This window comes from Doryrhamphus excisus, chromosome 21, assembly GCF_030265055.1.
Source record: "Doryrhamphus excisus isolate RoL2022-K1 chromosome 21, RoL_Dexc_1.0, whole genome shotgun sequence".
Classification (NCBI taxonomy): Eukaryota; Metazoa; Chordata; class Actinopteri; order Syngnathiformes; family Syngnathidae; genus Doryrhamphus; species Doryrhamphus excisus.
Genome location: NC_080486.1, coordinates 6057669 through 6078545, shown reverse-complemented (window position 1 = coordinate 6078545; position 20877 = coordinate 6057669). Strand labels below are relative to the sequence as shown.

Sequence of the window (20877 nt, the reverse complement as noted above, 5' to 3'; positions counted from 1 at the left end):
AAGAAGCAGCAGATTCTGTGTCTTGACAAGCAGGAGGGGGAACGGAAGTTGCTTCTTCTGATGCAGAACAAAAGGCGCCATCCACCTCTTCCACGAGGGGGATGGTGTGCGCCTCCGAAGCACAGCTTGAAGCACTAGCCCCCCCTTCCGAAGGCGGATCCCAGACGCCGTTCACCACCATCGCTGGAACCAAGGAAGGTAGGACAGGGGCTTGCAGGAAGGTCAGGGGTTCCACCCGCTCTGACTTATCGATCGTAATTCCAGGGGGTCTCAGGCGTGGTGTGGGAACAGGCCTGAAATGCCGTAGGGCGGGCACTGGGGGGGTAAGAAGCTTGAGGCAGCAAGGTGGGGGCTCCAGGGAGGTCTGTGGCTTCGAGCACCGCGGAGCGGGGACCGGGAGGGGCGGACCCTTGAAGCTGTGTGGTGTAGGTTCTGGGGGGGTCTGTGGCTTCAAGCCACTGGGCACGGGAGCCAGGGGTTGCAGGGGCTTGAAGCTGCGAGGTCTTGGCATTGGAGGAATTTGTGGTGTCACACAGCTTGGCATGGGAGCCAGGGTTTGCGGAACCTTGGAGCTGCGTGGCCTGGGCACAGGGAGAATCTGTGCCATCACGCAGCTTGGCATGGGAGCCGGGGCTTGGGAAACCTTGGGACTGCGTGGTTTGGGCACAGGGGGAATCCGTGGCGTCACACAGCTTGGCATGGGAGCCGGGGTTTGGGAACCCTTGGGACTGCGTGGTTTGGGCACAGGGGGAATCCGTGGCGTCACACAGCTTGGCGTGGGAGCCGGGTCTTGAGAAACCCTGGAGCTGCGGGGTTTGGCCACTGGAGGAATCAGTGGCGTCACACAGCTTGGCGTGGGAGCCGGGTCTTGAGAAACCCTGGAGCTACGGTGTTTGGCCACTGGAGGGGAACGTGTACCGTGCCCCTCTTCGTATTGCGTGAGAGGCAACAGGGATGTGGAAGAGGTGGTCGGCTGGAGTTTGGCGTGCTGACGTGCTGCGGGGGCCATCAATAGTGGCGTGATGGGCCGGCACTCAGCGACGGCGTGGGGGGTTAATGCCGCCTCGGCGTTGTGTTGCGAGGAGGAATTGATTGGCCTCACCCTTTGACGCCGTGAAGCCTTCACTGGAACAGGTTGCCGAGACGTGCGTCGGCGTCGCGGACGCTCCGGTGTGTCATTGCCGGGTCCCTGGTACACCCACGCCATAGGGATTAGCGTACCTTCAGGCCCCCACACCATGTCCTCAAGTTCCTCCGGAGAGAACAGCAAGCACTCCTCCTCCATCGCCTTAAATATCTGCCAGGTCCAAAAATCACTCTCTGCGAGGTCGCCTTCATCTGGTTGCTGCATTCTGTCACGGTTCGGCTTCATTGCTTTACGGTTCGACCCCAGGATGCAGAGAACAGGACCAAGTGCAGGTAAATAATATTTATTCTGTGCATTAACAGCAACAGAAGAACAAAGCAACTCAGGTAGCTGACGGACAAACAATAATGATCCAACAAAGGGGAGATGCACACACCTGAACTAAATAGGAGGACAAATTAGGGACAGGTGTGGGTAACCATGGCAACTAAGGCAAACGGGGCAAAAGAGGAAGTCCAATACAAAACCAGAGTGTTCAAAAGGGGAAACCAAAGCCCAGACAGGGAACATAAACAAACTGTCACGCACGAACCCACACAGGGCGTGACAGTACACCCCCCTCAAGGACGGATCCTAGACGTCCAAAACCGTTAGCAGTCAAAGAGGGATGGGTGGTGGGGGGACCGGAGGTGGGTCGCCGATGGGACCCTTCTGGGGGCCGGCCGGGGCGGCATGGTTGGGTCGGTAAACACCCTCCGGGGGGCGCCCTCGACCAAGCATGAGGTAGGCATCCTCAGGGGGGCGCCCTGGGTGCAGAACCAGGGCTCCGGCAGGGAGTGTAAAAACAGGAGGCGTCCGGCCCTGACGCGGCGACGGCGAAGATGCAGGCGTCCGGCCCTGACGCGGCGACGGCGAAGATGCAGGCGTCCAAGCCAGAGCCTCTTCATCTGCTCCAGCAAGCCCTGCTCCTCGTCTTGCAGGTGGAGTGGGCTGTGCCTCCTCACTCCCCCTGCAGGTGGCGCCATCCCCCCTCTCCATAGGCGGGCTGGGCTGTGCTTCCAGCATAGCCCAGCAGGTGGTACTAGCCCCCCCTCTCGAAGGCGGATCCCAGACGTCGTCATCCGAGGGAGCCGAAACCAGGGTAGGGAGGAGGGAGGCTTGGAGGAGGGTCACTGGCTCCTCCAGGTCAGCAGTCCCGGCCACAGCCACTTGTTTGGGCTTGAAGCTGCGCGGCTTGGGCACGGGCGGGATCAGGGACGCCGCGCAGCTTGGCATGGGAGCCGGGTCTTGAGAACCCCTCGGGCTGCGCGGCTTGGGCACAGGCGGCATCCGGGACACCACGCAGCTTGGCACGGGAGCCGGGTCTTGGGAACCCCAGGGGCTGCGCGGCTTGGGCACTGGAGGAATCTGTGAGGCCACGCAGCTTGGCACGGGAGCCGGGTCTTGGGAACACCTGGGGCTGCGTGGCTTGGGAACTAGAGGAATCTGTGAGGCCACGCAGCTTGGCACGGGAGCCAGGTCTTGGAAACCCCTGGAGCTGCGTGGCTTGGGAACTGGAGGAATCTGTGAGGCCACGCAGCTTGGCACGGGAGCCGGGTCTTGGGAACACCTGGGGCTGCGTGGCTTGGGGACTGGAGGAATCTGTGAGGCCACGCAGCTTGGCACGGGAGCCGGGTCTTGGAAACCCCTGGGGCTGCGTGGCTTGGGAACTGGAGGAATCCGGGGAGCCTCGCCACTTGCCACGGGAGCCGTCGGGGAACGCACGACGGGCTGCGACTCGGCAACAGCGAGAGGGTAGTGCTGTGCAGTGGCGTGATATGGCGAGGCGGAAGAGGGCGGCCACACCTCTTGGCGACGTACCGTGCGTCGGCGACGCCGCCGCGTCGGAGGGTGTGCAGCGGGTACTGGGAACACCGATGCCATGGGCACTAGGGTGCCGTCCGGCCCCCACACCATGGTCTCCAGTTCCTGCGTCGTGTACCTTGCACATTCCTGCTCCATCGCCTTGAAAAACTGCCGGGTACATTCGTCGAGCTCCGCGAGACCGTCGTCGGGCTCGTCGAAGCCGGCAGGGCGTGAAGGCGGGTGTACCTCGACTTGGCGCGGAGGGGAAGACGAGCTAGGCGTCGCTCTGTGGCGCCGCGGCTTGCGTCGGCGTCGCGAAGGGTTTGGAGCGTCGTCGGTGGGTCCGGGATACAGCCACGCCGTAGCGACGAACGTGTCGTCCGGACCGCGCACCAAGTCCTCCATCTCCCATGGCGGTCTCGCCATCTCATCATCCTCCATGGCCTTGAATATCTGCCAGGTCCAAAAATCACTCTCTGCGAGGTCGCCTTCATCCGGTTTGCTGCATTCTGTCACGTCTCGGCTTCGGCATTGCGGCACGACCCCAAGATGCAGAGAGCAGGAGATCCAAGTGCAGATCAAAAGTCTATTTTAATAAATACTGAAATGATATACAGCAGCAGGATACAAGCAAAGACGGTTGTAGTAGCGTGGGGAGCTACAACAAACAATGCAGCAACAAACTAGGGAGCACGCACCTGAACTAAATAGGAGGGGAACACAATTAGCAACAGGTGCGAGTGATAAGGGAAAAGCAAAGCAGGCAGACAAAACAGGAAACTCTACCAAAACAAGAGCACGAAACAGGAACCAAGGCATAGAAGTATAAACCAACTAAACTGTCACACAGGCGAGCTTGCGGATCGTGACAGTTCCTGCATGGGCAGGCATTGTCACCACCACTTCCTGCATCTGTGAAGCATTATTTGGTCCTGTGTGACGTCATGTTATAGCAGGAATGGTAATGGTAATGGTTTGATTTCATTTGAACATCAGATTACAATTGAATGCATCACATAATCAGTTCACAGTTCCACATGTCCAAAAGGAGTAGGAAGAAGCAAAGCTTATTAAATCCTACCCCTCCATTTGGTACTTTTACAATCAGTAACTGTTACATTTGTTCACTTCCTGCCTTTTATTTGATTATTTTATTTTATTTTATTTTTTTTTTTTTTATTTAGTATTTTTTTATTTTATTTTTTTGTCACATACCGAAGTAGAGGTGATATGACCCCAAGCTTCAGGGACCTACAAAATATTGAACTCCAGAGAAAATAGCTCTCATTGCAGGAAATGTGTCTATTATATCTCAAAGTTGCAGAAATAGCAGGAAGAAGGCCAAGCACGGTATGTTGTCTGGATGCTAACACTTAGCCTTTCCAGTGATAGCTACCACTAAAACTCATTTATCAAGCAGCTCCATTTACTCCATTTACCTATTGTGCTCATTTTTTGACCCTTTGTATTGAGTTGCTCCTATAGAGCAGCTAGACACAATAACCTGCATAGTTTTTAGATTTTGCATAATCTGCACCTATTCCAGCCTTATTTCCTTTGATTTGTGCTATCTGCCAAAACGGTCAGTTTTAATTTATTCCACTCCGCTGTGATTGGTGCTTCCTAACTATGAGCCATATAAGGAAGTCCACCCCTCTGTGACATCACAAAGGAACGGTTTTACCACGCCTTTTCAAACCGAGCATTTTAAGACAAAACTCATTATCTGAAACTACGGCATCATTTAACACAATAATACAATATTTTAACTACATTTTTAGGTCAGAAAAGTGGAAAAAGCATAACTGGTCCACTTTAAGAGGATAAGCATAACGGCTGTAATTCCAAATCCACTCCATTATAAATCTGGTGGGAAAAGCCATCCTAAGAATCAGTCAAGTGCACATTGTAAATAAGTGACAGAAAGACATGGAGGCAGACATGGAGGGACGGAGACAGATTTCAAGGACAATGCTGAACAATTAACTTGTGGTTTTAGCTGTATAACCCATTAGGCTTGGGGGGGGTTGGAAATATCCATTGATTTTGGACGTCAGCCACTCTCATTTTATGGAAATTGCCTTAAATGGCAAGGAAACAAAAACAAATTGAATTTTCTGTTACTTGTAATGTGAAATTAGATATGTGGCCACGTGTGACTGAACAAGCCAACCATAAAGTGCAGTATGAATACACCACATGCCGTACTCTTGGCATTCCTTGAGGCAATTGCACAAGGGGAGATGTTTGTGTGCGTGATAAAATAAACGAATACAAGAACAGATTTATTTTTTGGACTCTCATCAACGAATATCCATTATCAACACTGTTAAACGAAATGAAGTAACACTGAAAAAAAAAATGGAACACATTAGCTCACTCTGTAAGGACTGCAAAAAACGAATAAATTGTAATTAGATTTTCGAGAGATGCATATCTGCTTCCAGAAGCCCTTGAGCAAGGCACCTCGGTCTCAGTTCAAGGGTGCAATCACAGAGTGAAAGGTGTAAACTCACACTAAATCATATTCTATTCTAATGTAAATCCAATTATTCCATTCCAGAAAACACATTTTTACAGTTTTACATGTTAAAAAAAATCATTTCAGTTATTTCTTTAATTCGTTTCCCACCTCAAGTTTTCTTTTCATCACGGCTACAAAATAACACACAATGGAGGCAAAGAAAGTTGCAAGTGTCAGCCTTTTGATAAAGGAGGTGAGACACTGAATTCCAGAAATAACTCATAGCAAAACATTAAGGTGGTGCCTGCATTGATCTTGCTGAAACATTGTGTCTTTGTGGACAACACGTCTTTAATGAAGATAATGGTGTCACCAAATGTGCCCCCCCCCCCATACAGCTTTGCCTCCAGCCTAATTTTTTAGTCTCGTATGATGACATGAGGTTTACATGTTTATTAATGTGTATGCATGTGTGTGTATGTACACATATGCAATATTTACATGTCTGTCTTGCCAAAAACATGGAGAGGTTGAGCTGGCAACTTCCTGCGGTCCCTCCTCAGACATTCAACACTCGGAATGAGGCTTTGGGGAGCTCAGCCACTTCCTGACCCAATTCTGTCTCTCCATCTTGCTTTTGCTCTTTTCAGCTAGGAGAATATGCAACACACAGATGAATATGCATCACTCAAGACACTTTTACAGACACACACAGCTGTGCACATTCATAAGGCAATACAGACACTGTTAGATCAGTGTCAGTGTCACATTCACACGTGTGCTCAAACAACACAAACAATTCAAAGTCACATTCAAAACAGAAAAAGCACAGACCACGAGAGTTGTGGACCACTGTCTTAATCATATATTCATTCATTTTCTGCCACTTATATATTTTTTTAATTGGTGTCAATTGTTGTGTATTTCTGTTTTTTTTTTTCTGTTTTTTGAACTTTCGGAAAAGAGTCGAGATTTTCAAAAACATCAGCGTATATATTTAAAGACAAGCAAAAACTGAGCTTTCTGGGTTGTGTCATAAGAAATGTGCAACACTATCTCATGTTTTAAAACTGTCTAACAGCAAAACATGAAGTTATTAATTTGAAAAGGCTATTGCTTCACTCTCTTCCTGGTTCTTTGGACCACCGCTGCTATCGGAGAAGTAATCAATGATCACAAAATTTTATTACACATATATTTTATTACACAAATGAGAGCAATATATTTTGATAACAGCAGTAGACTTTTACCATCCATGAGGAATATCGTGGAAGTTACACATTGTCTATACGTATAGCTGGTGCTGCACCCTCTAGAAAGTGAAAGTTATGTTTGTGTGAGAGAGTAAGAACAATGTGTCCTTTGTGTGTCTACCCATTGCAGTATTTTCCCATCAGCTCTATGTACAATGTGATGGAATCATGAACACTGACCTCATGTTCTTTGGTTATTTTTGTTGTGGGGTCTTTTGTGACTTTATGGATGTGTCGTCACTCCGCTCTTGGGGTAATTTTTATTGGCTGGTCAGTCCTGAGAAGGTTCATCACTCTTCCATGTGTTTGTTCTATTTGTGGATAATGACTCTCACTGTGGTTTGCTGGAGCCCCAAAACTTTGAAAATGGGTCCCTGTAGGTTTTTCTCCCTTAAGTGTCATTTTAAAAAATGCATTTTGTGTTCAGTTGTGTATTATCACTGACTAATATTTCAAATTGTTTGATGTTGTGCAACTCTGATTGTCCTATGTGAGTGTAGGCGCGTCAAAAAGGTTATGATAAGCTATTAGACTAAAAATGCACTCTAAAGGTGTTCAAATGTCTGATTTAGTTTTTCCCACCAACAGAGATCAAGCAGACACACTTTTCTGTCTTTTTAATCTTTTTGCAATAAAATAGTTTGATAATGTCACAAAGTACAGCATACTGAACCTCTGCTCTCAATGTAGGAAGCAGGAAGCACCAAACTAAGAAGTGACTACTCTGATATTCTGTCCTGGAGTCCTGCCCATGCAGGGGTATTACTCCTTCCTGATTGGATCAGTATGTGATTATGTGAGAGTATATAGCCGGTTCTTGTGTCAATCAAGGGTGTGTGTTCTAGAGTGCAGGTGTGGTGGCTGGCTTGATAATGTTGCCAGGCAAAGATCATAACAGTGTAAGTCTACAGTACTTTGTAACCCAAGTGAAAATGGTAATATAATTTACTTATATACACTACCACTCAAACGTTTGGGATTGTTTGCAAATGTCTTTGTTTTCCAAAGAAAAACAAATTTTCATGCATTTCATAAAAAAAAAATCAATTTCACCAAATTTTTATCAATTTCACAAACAATTAAAATTAATCAGATGATTTTCAAAAAAACAATCTACATTTTTGCATAGAGGCCTACTATCAACACCTGCCAGTCCTCTTCATCAATCTCCTGGTATGGCTGCTAATCCAAGTTCATCATTTTATAAGGCTAGTAGCTTATTAGAAAAGCCATCTAAAAATCTAAACTAAAATTAAATCTCTTACTATGCTGTTAACTACTCCCTTCAGAGAGCAGCACAAACTGGGTCTAACAAGGACAGAAAAACGATGCACAACTGTGCAAAAAGACAAATATCTGAGAGTGTGTAGTTTAAGACAAAGATGCCTCACAGGTCGTCACCTGGCAGCTGCACTAAATAGTACCTGTCAATCACCAGTGTCAGTATCAACAGTGAAGCGGCGACTTCAGAATGCTGGACTTCATGGCAGGATTGCCAAGAAAAAGCCATATCTCAGACTGGCCATAAAAATTTCCAAGTGATCCCAAACTTTTGAGCTGTAGTGTATACTTGTATACTATACTTTTATTTATTTAATTATAATACGCTTCCATATAATTATAAATGCATATATATAAAGTATAAATAAAATGTTTCAATATACCAACACTCAGCATCGGGTGATTTGAATCATGTGATTTGAGTCATGTGTCATTCTGTGCACCCAATCAGGGTTTAACCCCTTGATCACATGACACCCAATAACCAATAAATAGCTAACAGGAAGACTGAACAAACACACACGGGGAAACACTTGCTTCACAGGTAGGGTTGCAAATTTATTTCAGAGCAATAATATGTTTTAACATTACTCTATTTAAATACATTGTAGGCACCCACTACCTAGGAACATTTCATGTACTATATATTGAACAGAACTGGTAAGTGTTGCTAACATTGGCTTCACTTAGCTTAGCCACCTAGCCTCATTGTGTGGGCTGGTTAGCATGAACAGCAAATGCCAGATGCTCAAAGTGTAAATGGAATAAACAGCCACTTTCATGTTGATGGTAGAATTGTTGGGAGAGGAGAGTTAGAAAGTTAGGAGAGTACAGATCTGCAAGTTCATATATTACGTGCATCCCCAGGGGTCAATACTGGGACCAAAACTGTTCAACTTGTACATGATATCTCCAAAGTCAGGAAAGACTTAAAGGTAGTATTATTTGCGGATGAAACCACTGCTTTTTCTTCCGGAGGGAGTACAGACGAAATCATTAGAAAGGTCAGAGAAGAAATGGTCACACTAAAAAGATGGTTTGATAATAGATTGTCCTTGAACCTAAGTAAAACTAGTAGACATTGAAAGGGTGAAGGTAAATAAATTTCTGGGGATCACAATAGATGAAAATATAAGCTGGAAACCTCATATTACAAATATACAACATAAGGTGGCCGATATATTTCAATATTGAACAAAGCAAAATTTGTTCTCAATCAGAAATCACTCCACACTCTTTATTGCTCTCTGGTTCTACCATATCTTACTTACTGTGTGGAAATATGGGCTAATAACTATAAAAGCAATCTTCACTCGCTAAATGTACTGCAAAAAAGGTCAGTAAGGATAATTCATAATGCCGCCTACAGAGAACATACTAACTCCTTATTTCTAAAATCACAAATACTTCAACTTGCTGATATAGTTCATCTTCAAACAGCTAAAATAATGCATAAGGCTAAAAATAACCAATTAGCTAAAAATGTCATCCAATACTTCTCTACAAGAGAGGAGAAATATGATCTCAGGGAAGAAGTACATTTGAAACACTTATATGCTAGGACTACGTTAAAAAGCCACAGCATTTCAGTATGTGGAATCAATCTATGGAATGGATTGAGTAAGGAACTCAAACAATGCACAACGATGAGACAATTCAAGAAACAATACAAGCAGTTGATGTTTGCTAAATACAAGGATGAAGAGTCTTCAACCAGTCATGATGTGATATATATATATATATATATATATATATATATATATATATATATATATATATATATATATATATATATATCACTATATTGACAGTTACTATGGTACCCATTATGTCATTGTATGGTCATATCACCTCGTACTTCAGTATGTGAAAAAAGAAAAAAAAAACTTAAAAAGTATATTAGGAAAGCAGGAAGTGAACAAATGTAACAGTTACTGATTGTAAAAGTACCAGATGGAGGGGTAGGATTTAATAAGCTTTGCTTCTTCCTACTCCTTTTGGACATGCGGAACTGTGAACTGATTATGTGATGCATTCAATTGTAATCTGATACATGCAATTGTATGGATGAATGCACTTCACTATTGTATAGCATTCATATAGACTTATTGGATTAATAATGTAGTAAAATATTATGTCATAGATTTCAATATATCAATTGTTATATCCTAAATACCCAATTGGTATATGAGTATTGTGTGCACACTGTCCCTTGACAATAACACCGTCTACTGCCTGTAGTCGGAGTTGATTCATTGGTTGTGGCCTTGTGTTTATACAGGCCAGTTTTTTGGTACAGAAAATTGATTACAAGCTAAGCGAAGGAGGCCTTAGAGCCTGGACCGGCTTGGACTCTACATGAATGAACCGACGACCTACCTGCTTCTTCAGGGCTGGTAGGGGGTTGACTGCACAGCAGCCAACCCGAACTGTTCCTCATTTTTCCCCCCTTTGGTCACTGCCTCTCACACAAGAGGTTTTCACTATCGTGTCAGCAAGACTCGATGGACTAGTTAGTATCAGCTGAAAGAAAATATTGTGAATCTTACACATTGCATACCTTGTATATTCTTGTAAATAGCACCCACTGAATGGCCATTCAACTTAAATTTTGAGCCTTAATTGTCAATTATATATCTTGTATTTTTATTTTTTTGTTATATTGTTTTGGGTTTTATGCCCATGCATGTAAATATTGAATACACTGCCTAAGCAAACTCAGATTGTGTATTTGGGTCATTTCTTCTCTCTCCCTGAGTCTTACCTAAACCCTTCTGATATTTTCCCAACAGTCTTTTTTGATTGCAATTAACAAATTAAATAACTGGTTCCACTGGTTACAAGTTTTATTGTATAAATCTAGTCAACTCTGTAGTATCTTATGGGCTGAGTGTGTCATGACACCCCTGATATATAGTAAACTCTGAATGTCCTGGTTATTGATCATCAATAAATGGCTGTTGACGTGCAAAATAATTGGCCTATGATCATACATAATTGTATATAGTTACATTCTGACAAATGTTGCAACACACATTGAGTGGCTGATGTAGAATGTCACAGACCTGCAACCAAACAAGTACGACTAGATGGTAATTTTTTGCTTTCGACTTGCTGTTTCCCAGCCAACAAATTATTCACTTCAGCATATTAATTTACCCCTAATATATTCCAGCAATAAACAAACCAGAATGTCATAGATGGATCGTTAATGTATTCCGTTTGTCCATACATGTGACTATTTTGGCAGGTTGGGTGAAAAACAAGCTGTGCTTTGACATTTGCACACATTTAAACTTTGACGCAGTCTGGTGAAACTCAATCTTGAAAGGGTTTTGCATTAAACGCTTACAGCTTAAGATAAGGCGTGTTTATTATATTGGTATTCATTTATCTGCCATTTTTACGCAGAACAAAAGAAGGAAACATCATTTTGCAATTTCAAACGACAGCAATTATGTAGCACAATAAAACCGATGAAGAAAATGTAAAAATATTCCGTGCAGTCCAATTATATGAAGATGCAATCAGGTACCCTAACAAATTGAGTGGTCTGAAAGAGACTTTGTAAAATGGTGCAATATTAATATTCAATAAAACCAATTAGACGATGCAACCTATTGAAAATCTCATATAAAATACGGTGTTGAAATATGACAATACATCGCAAAATGTGTTTTGTCCAAAAAAAAAAAAAGACTTGATTGATTTAAAAATCCGATCATAGAAGAACATTTTCATCTTCTACCTGACTACATCACAGAATAAGAAGAGAAGGGATTGAGGAGTATACTTCAAAATTCATGGCTTCATTCTATCAGTTTTTCAAAATTATATTAATTAATCAATCACCACTGTTTTGTGGTTAAATACGCCCTATTATAAGCAAACAAATGCACAAATTTAACATATTTTTCAAGCATAAAAATTAATAAGTGAAGTAAAATACAAATATAAGGCATTCAGAAGATGCATTTCTAGACATGGTGTAGTATTCATACTAGTCACTAGGTGCCAGTAATGTTACATTGATGAGACAATAGCCACGGAGTGAAGCACGGAACTGGAAGTAAAAAAAATAATGAGGAGGTCCACTGTGTTGGGTAATAAAAGTTGAAATAAAGGTGAATATAGGGGTGTTATTTCATGCCTAGAGGACTCTAATGTTAAAAAAAATACATTTAAAAGGTCCAGCAGGTTTTCTAGGCTTTAACTACAATGGTATTAGATTTATAAATAAAGAATCCTACTTCAAGGAACTGCTACTATTACGGTCGGGTCTGGAGTTAACCGTGATAAACAAGGGGGAATCCCAGTCTTTGAAGACCTTATTTGGTAGCACCACAAGTACATTTTGTTTTGATGCTTTTTTTTTTTACGCAACTGTTGACAACCTATTTAGCTCCCTGTTTGGTAGCAGTAGTAAACAATGCCAACTGAACATCCAGATCGCTTTTGAAGCCGGAAGGAAACTTTTAGATATAACTTAGATATATCACTTTCATTGTACACTCTCCAATTTGCTCCACTGTTTCTTTCCTTTTGTGGACTTTTTGGGAAAACTTGTAAATGTACTCAAAAAAGCCCACCAATCACAGTCTTGCAGTCCACTTTCAAAATGATGTGAGGTTAGAATTTTTGGAGGTGCAAGGCAAACTCCCCTGGCTTTACAATTTTTCAACAACATAGTGTTGTGGTTGACTACAACACTACTACACTGACTCTTATAAGTGAAAAATATTTAAGCATATATATATATACACATATATATATTAAGACATATTTAAGACATATTTAAGCATTTGTCATTGCCTAAATTAAGCATTTTGAAACAGAGAAATGGCTACGTGTACTAAAATACAATTTTAGTACACAAAAAAGTCATGGCAATGGGAATTTGCAAGCGACTTTATGAAAATACAAGCCCATAGTTAATAATAAGCAGATCTGGCAACAAAGATGTGTGTGTTTGAGTACCAGATTTTCCAGACTATAAGTCACACTTTTTTCCATACTAGGTTGGCTCTTCCTGCGACTTAGAGTCCAGAGCGACTTATAAATGAAAAAACAGTTTATGTTACATAAACACTTTTTATACCTTTTCACCTTTTCTGTTCATGTTTATTTTTATTTATTTATTGTTCATGTTTATTTTTTGTGTAGCTGAATAAGCATTGTGTTAGCATATCTTACACCTATTCAGCCTGTTCTCTATTCTTTTATTGTTAGAACTTGCCTTCCAAGATGACGTAATGTCTGTTTTCAGTAGTTTGTAAAAGTAGTAGTAGTTTGTAAAATAAATTACCCGCAAAAAATGCGACTTATACTCCAGTGCGACTTATGTATGTTTTTTTCTACCTAATTATGCATTTTTGGCCTTGTGCGACTTCTAGTCCAGAAAATACAGTATCTATTATGTCTTATTTTCTCGTATTATGGCTACTATATTGTGTAATGTGAGTGTAAAGGTTTAAAGGGATGCCCTTTCATGTCTGGGGGGGCTCTAATAATGTAAAAAAAAAAACACATTTAGAAGGTCATTTTCCACGCTGTCATTGGAAACATTTGATTTCTAAATAAGGAATTCTACTTTGTGGGAATGTGTTTTTGTTCTCTTTTTTTTTTTATTCAGTTCACTTGCCCTTGCCTTCTCCTCAGTTTCATCTTTTTTTTCCAGAAGACATTGCGCCTGTTTAAGGTGGGACAAGTGGCTGCACCTGAGCCTGGTTGGACGTGTCCTTCTTAAGCTGATAGACGGCAGGATGGAGATGCAGGTTCATTGGTCTCTTCAAGGTGAGCCCAGTTGTTTCCCAGGCCACATGTTACTTTTTCTGGACTTATTTACTTTATGTAGTCTGTACTCAATCACAGTTGATGCCAGAGATTGAGATGAGATTGAGATTTTTCAACTGATTTGTATTCATGTGGCATTGAATTGATGACGACTTTTGCAATATTACCCAACAGTAGTATTTGGAGGGAGTGCTGCATCATGAACTAAAGTACTCCCTTTGTGGGACTAATAAAAATAAATACATATCTTTACTAAACCCAAAAACTATTTCCACTGTCCAACCATCAAATGAAATGACATGAAAAGGTTTTGCTATCAAGAGAGACACATTAAATTCTTAAAAATACCCACTGCCAAGACAAATGCACCCAGTAATAAATTATTTTGTAGTCTGGGGTTGGGGTTTTCTCAAAATGATGGAAACCTAACCACAGTCAACGAAGCGGCGATCAACAGGGGAAGACAGCAAAACCAGAAAAAAAAAAAACAGAAAAAGTCCTATCTGGTCAAGTTGGAAGCCTGCTGAATCAAAGACTGAGTGAACCTGTTTTTATCTGTGATGATTGCATCATAATTGTGGTCCCTCCCTTGGGGAGCATCAGCAATAACATCAATGGTTCCTTCATCCATTCTGCTCATGAGGTCTGGAATTTGGGGCTAATTCTGGACTCCTCCCTCCCCCTCAAATCCCAAAACAAATATATCATCAAATAAGCTTGGAGAAGCTTCCAGAATGAAAGTATACCAAGTCTATATAGTTTCTGAACTCCTCAAGAAGTGAACATTAAGCTTGTGTAGAAATGAGAGTTAAGCTTGTGTGAGTGAGAATAATGTCTGCTTTATCCAGTATTTTTCCATCAGTTATATGTAACTGTTGCACAACTCTGATTGTGCTATGTGAGTGTATGTGTGTGTGTCAAGGCATTCTATGAGAAGCCACTAGACTGAAAATGCACTGATTCTTGGTCTGAATCTAAAAGTGTGCAGTTTTGACAATCCTGGAAGCTATAAAATATAAATTTTAATTATGAATTCATTAATTTTCTACCGCTTATCCTCATGAGGGTCGTGGGGGTGCTGGAGCCTATCCCAGCTGTCTGTCGGGCGAGAGGCTGGGTACACCCTGGACTGGTCACCAGCCAATCACAGGGCACATATAGACAAACAACCATTCAAACTCACATTCATACCTATGGACAATTTGGAGGCGCCAATTAACCTAGCATGTTTTTGGAATGTGGGAGGAAACCGGAGTACCCGGAGAAAACCCACGCATGCACGGGGAGAACATGCAAAGTCCACACAGGGTAGAATTGAACTCGGGTCTCCTAGCTGTGAGGCCTGCATGCTAACCACTCGTCCGCCATGCAGCTTGAACTTTAATTACATATTTCAAATTTGCATGTACTGAAAATGTTTCCAGGTATTGGCTGCCTAATAATATAGTGAACTAAAATATTAACGCAAGCCTTTTGTTTTTGTTATTTCAAGTCAGAGATTTAAAACAAAAGGCCTATTTTGTCAAATATCCTGTCAAATTCTGTGCTAGTGAGCACTTAATCATTGTGGATATAATCCATTCACCTCACAGGTGTGGAATATCACTGGTGTGCCTGAGGCTGGCTCCAATAAAAGGCCACACAAAATGTGTTTTATCACACAGTACAATGCCACTGTCATAAGTTACTATTACTCCTTCAGATTCAGTTTAGTAGTTAATAGTCTGAACTAGTTTAATGACAAAAGGTTCTTATAAAAGGCTTAATTGAGGCACAAACTCACATACCATATCAGTTATGCAACACATGGTCATGACTCTTTGTACTGGACTATGTACGATACAATGAGTAGTAATGAACTGGTTGCTCTTGGCACGTAGTTGGGTGCCTCAAGCTGGGTGAGGGTGGTTGAATGTGGGGTTTTCATTCTTGTAGACAAGGAATAATATATGTTTTGTTGGGATGAGGTTGGAATCTGGGTGGTTGGGGGGGTGGGACTAGATAAGTCTTGACTTCTTCCATTCCCTTTCGAACATGTGGACGTTTATACGTATATGCATAGGTATTTTGATTTGTGTTGATTTATGTTTGGTTTGTTGTGCTTTAGGTGATGTTCGAAATAAAGAAGAATGACTCGTGGAAAAATCCTCTGTGTGATACACTGATATACCCATTTTCAAATGGGACATGGGCCTCCTTGTAGATATTAATGCAATATGGACCCGAAAAGTACAGTCTGAAAAGTCAGGTCGCATATATACCGTTGTATACGTCGTCCAAAGGTGTGGTTTACTATTGCCCTTTTTCTTCTTAATCTCCTGCATGCAATCATTTGGTTAAGAACGTATTGACTCCCATTGTACACAATTCTTGAAATTGCCACAAACACGTGAAGAAGAGTTCCCCTGAAGCTTTGCTTTCACATTAACAAGTCATTTTGGTTGTTGGTCCATCCTTCCTTGTTGATGTAGAGTCCAGCACTACAGCCAAATACAGTGCTTGTACTTATTCATACAATTTTCATGGAGTGTTTGTTCAATGTCATCACACTGGTGTCAGGCCGATACTGATACTACCCTTGGTACCGATCCCCTTGATAGCTGGATCGATCTGCCCCCAAGTCATAAAATGGTGCCAGTTTGACCATGACGTGGATTCTTTTCATTTATTTTATCGTTTCCCAATACTTTCCGGAATTGTTTTGAAAAAGAATGAAATTGGAGCAGGAATGAAATCCCGGAAAGGACTGTGTTGGACAGATGAGCCATCTATTATAATAGTTGAATGGCAATCATTTGATTACTTTGTCAATAGTCTGTATAAAAGTGCTAGAGCGGCATCGCTAGCCAATATGTCATTATTGAAGATCAGCTACCGCAGCTTCACTGCCCAATGTGGATATTTACTTGTTGGAATTGAGATAAATCAATTACAGTGCTTATTAAACTAGACATCATTATACGTGGAACCTGCACAGCTTCAGAGACACGTTTGTGTGAGGGTGGGTGAAAAGGGTTGGAGATCAAGCAGCCATCAAATTTACAAGACTCTAACAAGACAAAAATAAACTAGCTGTGAACTGCGGGGTGGAAGAAGACCTCCTATTATGAAACTCATAAACACACCATCTCAGTAATAGCAGTCATTGTTTGCAGCCTTAGCATCTATTTAGAAAATATTAGGGAACTTCCAGATGTTGCGCTTGCTGGTCTTTGAACTTCGGACTGTTAATACAATAATCATTATTTAGATATCGAGTTAACCCAGATTAGTATTTCCAAAAATACTACTAAGTAATTCGTATTGGACTGAAAATGAATTATTACAATAAGAGTCTGTACAATGTCAATTAATGTATTAAATAACTAGCGTCCAGACAGAATCTGAGTCTGACGTTATTTTTTTAACTCGAGTTGCAACTGAGTTGCATCATCACCTCTTGTATCTACAGTGCAGAAAAATACAAAAAGTCGCAAAAATACATTATTAGTATTGAATAAGTTAATAAATAAGTCTTATTGTTTATTTATTTACTGAAATGAATATTCCTGATGTATATTGGGTATGTTCAGCCAAGGTAATATACAACAAGAGAAAAATGACAATCATGTAAAATGTGTGAAGATAGGATTTTAAACAATAAAAATGAGAATAAGTCGAATAATAAAACCATTAAAGTAAATGACTTAAGATTTAAAAATACAAAACTGTGGTGAGACCAGCGATGTTGTTTGGACTACAGACATTACCACTGAGGAAAAGACAGGAAGCAGAACTGTAGGCAGCACAGATGAGGATGCTGAGGTTTTCATTGAGAGTGACCAGGATTGAAAGGATAAGGGACGAGTACATCAGATGGAGGAGATTGGTTTGTTGTGGCAACCCCTGAAGAGAAAAGCCCAAAGAGAAAAAGGAAGACTGTATAAGAATGAAAACTTTATTAAAATTTCACGCATCAATATTTCAGACAAATATTACCTCAAACGACTAGAGTATTTCAAGTATTTGATATTTTGATTTGAAAATCGATTTCAGACCATGAACCGCTGTCATCGGAATAATCGATATTTCAGTATCGATCTGCACATCACCAGCACATATTCATTCATGAAATATAAGAACAGTTATGCCTGCCCTTTTGTCTCTGTTCTGCCCTTGTTTGGTGTTCCTGGGCGGAGCCAACGGTTTACACTTGTCAAATAAAGCTTGCTGCAATGCTTGGTTGACACCAGACGGTTTTCATAACATTTATTGTTGTATTTGCCAGTTTTGGCCATACAGACTTTGTGCTTCATGCCACTATATGCAATGTATTCGTTCATGTCATATTTGCCAATAATTATTGGTGTAGCTTCCTTGTCCTGGTGTTTGCCATTCTTGTGGTTTTATTTGTTTCCTTGTACTGTTTTTTTATACTTTGGTCTTCTTTCACCAGTGCATGTTTTATTTAATGCATATACAAGCACTCCTTTGTCTGATAATCACATGACTGTCACATGACAACCACTCCAAAATATTCCTATATGCCACTCAAGTCAAGTCCAGTCAAGTCTGTACAGGTCACCATGAGTTATTTTGTGGGGAGGGGTTTAAAACACCAAAACTAACCCTAAAACTAAAACAAAGCTTGAAAATTTTGGCCTAATCGAAACAGAGGAAACAAAACATTTACTTCCATAAGAGAAATGAGAACCAGATAAAATCAGGACACCATACCAAACTGTAAAAGTCGCATCAAACCGGAAGATCAGTGGTGCAGATTAAAGGTTGAAACTACTTACATTGCAGATGCGGTTGCAGCAGCTGTCAGAACTTGCTTTCAAGTTGGAAATGATTATAAATCGAGATTTCGACATGTGAGAATTTTCATGCTACACAAGGAAACATGCCTGCGGGGTTTTTTGGGAACTTTAGGAATTTCAGGATTTGGGTAGAATACAGAACCAGGTGAGGATGTACAAGCAATACTGTATCTGTTGAATATGCCAATGAGCTGCAAAAACTAAAGGAAGCAAATTCCAGACATAAAAAATGCAAAATGTAACAAATATTGCTTTGCTTTTCAGATTTAAACATTGTTGTGTATGTGAACGCTAAATGTTGTGAGGATCACCTCTGCAACATTCTACAGTCCATGGTCTTTTTAAATTGATGATTTCCAAACTGAAAAAGCTACCCTACTCTCTCGAGCGTGAGGCAGACTCTTCAGATGGCAGCATGTCAAAGAAATAGAAAGTGAAAAGTGAAATGAAATTAGTACGGGTGGTGTGAGATTAAAACGTGACAAGATTTCTGGTTAGGAGAAAAGCTGTATCGTGAGAAGCCAGAAGCCAATCAGACTGAAGTATGGCATTGCTGCTATGAATGATAACTGTAATATGGGAGTGGCATTAATAATCATAATTTCTTAATTTTCTACCGCTTATCCTCACGAGGGTCGCGGGGGTGCTGGAGCCTATCCCAGCTGTCTTCAGGCGAGAGGCAGGGTACACCCTGGACTGGTCGCCAGCCAATCACAGGGCACATATAGACAAACAACCATTCACACTCACATTCATACCTATGGACAATTTGGAGTCGCCAATTAACCTAGCATGTTTTTGGAATGTGGGAGGAAAACATGCACGCATGAACGGGGAAAACATGCAAACTCCACACAGAGATGGCCGAGGGTGGAACTGAACCCGGGTCTTAATAATAATAATAATATTAACAATAGTTCTGTACACACATGTACTAAGCTGCACATTCGAGATAAGCCGGATACTCATTTATAACGAGTTACCGATACTGCATGCAATTATGCATATCCATAAGGGAAAACTTCATTGTGTTTGAATACAGTGGGTTGCAACAGTATTCATACCTACGTATGTGCAACACTCAATTCATCAGCACAGAACAAAGGAAAGGTGTGTTTCTCCTGTTTACATGGAAAAAAATAGCACAAACATGACAACCTATCGGTGTTTTTGTTCATAAGTACTCTTTACTATAGCTAAATTGCATAAGTCTGTATTTAATTTTTGCTAAAGTATTCATACCCTTGCACCAACATTAGTCAAAAATGGCTGCACACCAAAAACCCTTGCATTATAGTGCCTGCATTTACATACCTGTGACTCCTATAGGCTTCATTACTAACTATACATTGTGCCCATTAGTCACCTGTCCACAGTCACACATACACTGTACACATATAGCTGAATAATAATAAATATAGCAGCTTCTCATCAATTCATGTTATATACATAATACTATATACAGAATACATATTACAGATACAGATAGTGGTGTACTCACCTGTCCATATACAGTCACATGAGATGACTGCAATTACATGACTAAAGCTGAGGCCAAGTGTCTTTGGTACATTTTGGTAGTGTCAGGTTTGTCTAAAAGCTTTAAAAAAAATCCATAATGCAACCCAACCCCTGACCAACAAGAAGGCAAAGCTAGGACACACTCACCTTCCTGGTAAGACAGTCCGGTAAAAGTGGGGCGGACCTGTCAACAGCACCCGCTGCTGCTCAGTGAGAACACAAAATGCAGAACAATATGTGCTTTGGCCATATTAGAAAACTCCAATATGATGTCAGAGAAAGTCACTTTTGAGAAAATATGTCGTTAAGGAGTGTTGAATTGCGACAAAATCGGCAAGTTGTTTAACCACAAGGATAAAAGTAAGCTGTTCTTCCTTTTGAGTAGTTTCATTGAATTCTTCTTCATCTTTGTTGGCAGCTGAAACAAAATCACCCATGCAAATGCAACAGCGATTTGCTTCCAGGTGCCGAATTTATTTATTTTTTGGCCAGGCAGTATGATTGACAAATGTGGGCACACATTAGTGGCATCACGCATCCACAAATTACCCCTGTATGTTGCTGAATGGTAAGCGGGACCTGTTGTTTGCGTTGCTCTTTTGATGTCAGTTTGAAAACTGGGGGTGTGAGGGACACGCTATGATTTCAACGGTTAATGCATGGCAGAAATAGAACATGAGTGGGCTTGATAATCACAGGCAAACAAGAGCCAAGTGATATTATGTGTCAGCTGAGGACGCAACTGGGTGTTTGTACATAAACGAGTGGAGAGAGCAATTTGTTCAGGCAAGCGGCTTTTCAGTTTTTGCAGGTTTGATCAATTCCCGAGAG

At 41.6% G+C, this 20877-nt stretch overlaps 1 long non-coding RNA gene across 2 annotated transcripts in view; it reads left to right on the top strand.

Annotated features, from left to right (window-relative positions):
- The first annotated feature begins 8431 nt into the window (after positions 1–8431).
- Positions 8432–20877, top strand: part of LOC131108761 (uncharacterized) — a 39583-nt gene continuing 27137 nt past the window's right edge. For both annotated transcript variants that reach the window (XR_009120532.1, XR_009120531.1), the window contains exons 1-2: positions 8432–8474; positions 13608–13723. This is a non-coding gene — a long non-coding RNA (uncharacterized LOC131108761). The remainder of the gene's footprint in view (positions 8475–13607; positions 13724–20877) is intronic.